Source organism: Coenobita brevimanus, chromosome 95 (genome assembly GCF_032717465.1).
Source record: "Coenobita brevimanus isolate Jiangsu-jjx chromosome 95, ASM3271746v2, whole genome shotgun sequence".
NCBI classification, from domain to species: Eukaryota; Metazoa; Arthropoda; class Malacostraca; order Decapoda; family Coenobitidae; genus Coenobita; species Coenobita brevimanus.
The window spans coordinates 4,772,423-4,773,988 of record NC_137048.1 but is presented as its reverse complement, the minus strand read 5'-3'; the positions used below and the strand labels follow the sequence as shown (position 1 = coordinate 4,773,988).

General features: G+C 44.7%; 1 non-coding gene across 1 annotated transcript; it reads left to right on the top strand.

Moving 5' to 3' along the window:
- The first annotated feature begins 360 nt into the window (after positions 1-360).
- On the top strand, positions 361-479 carry LOC145413300 (5S ribosomal RNA). The gene has a single exon (XR_013899700.1). It is a non-coding gene; the product is annotated as a 5S ribosomal RNA (ribosomal RNA).
- The last annotated feature ends 1,087 nt before the right edge of the window (positions 480-1,566 follow it).

Genomic DNA, 1,566 nt, shown 5'->3' with positions numbered 1-1,566 from the left:
CACAAATACAATTTCCCTGTAGGTTTGTCAAAAGTGTGGTGTGAGTGCTGCTGTGAGTCCAGTAACTACGGCACCGACATTAAGGCAGGCTGGTTCAGCCCACCTACAGCCCTGTGCGCCTTCCTGCCTCACCACTACTTCACCATCTCTCCACCAGCCCCTTACAACACACACACACACACACACACACATGGAAATGTAAGTTTGGCTTGCATTGTCACTCGATTCTAGCACTGCTGTGCCACTAGAAGTCTGGGTATTACTACAACTACTACAAATGCTGCTGCTACTACTACTACTACTACTACTACTACTACTACTGCTACTGCTACTACTACATATAACCTAAATAATATTATTGCCAACGGCCATGCCACGTTGAGTACACCGCTTCCCATCCGATCAGCGAAGTTAAGCAACGTTGGGTCTGGTTAGTACTTGGATGGGTGACCGCCTAGGAACACCAGATGCTGTTGGCATCCCTACGTCAAGTGGGGTTGGTGGAGGATTAGTGCCCCTCCCTGTAAAACATTTAACTCTAAGCCATTGGCCACCCCATTTGGGATACATGGCGTCTGGCAATGGATGGATGGATGAACAAAATAGTTATCGACATACTATCTATAATCCACTCTCTTTTTCCACTATAACAGAATTTTTTTTCCTGTGATTTGTACTTATTCATCATAAATATGTACACACATGAAAACTTGCAATAAAAATGAGGCACTAATCTCATCGTGAAACAAACTTTCTGCTTCTATTATTCATATAAATATACACAGCGCATATGCAAGGCTTGTCCTACCGTGCTTCCTCCTCCCTCCCTCCTCCACCTCCTCCTTTTCTTCACTCCACTGTATTTTCCACTACAAACTAATTTTTCTCCTGTGCTTTGTACGTTTTCATCATAAATACATACACACACAAAAACTTTCAATAAAAAATAAGGCACTGATTTCAACATGAAACAAACTTTCTGCTTCCAATATTCACATAAATATACACAGCGCTTGTGCGAGGCTTGCACTACCACACTTCCACCTCCCTCCTTCTTCCACCTCCTCCGTTTCTCCATTCCCTACCTCCTCTTCCATCTCCTTATCCATGCCAATATCCCCCTCTCCAGGATCGTCATTATCCTCTGGACCATTCCCATCACTGGAAATAGCAGCTGAATGTACAGGGAGGGAATGATGGACACACAGTGGAGGCCTCACGTGATCCACCCTCCTCATGTGATGCATAAATATCGACATTCATCATGGCGGTCGCCTTCCTCAGAGGAAGTCATTTTCTCCACTCACAATTAGCAATAATGTCACCTTGAATTCTCTCTCTATCACACTATCACTAAGGCTTTTTCTTTCCTAGTCTTAAGACTTCATTGGTGGTGAAGTCGGCAGCTGCAGGCACTGAGCCGAGGATCCGGACACAGGGAAAATTTTTTGCGAAGGTCTATCCATTACCAAGGTCACAGGTGACTGAAGTGTGACTCGGGTGCATGCAGGAGAGTTGCCAGTGGCTGTGTGTGGTGAAAATAACCCGTGGAATATTCAAAGAATG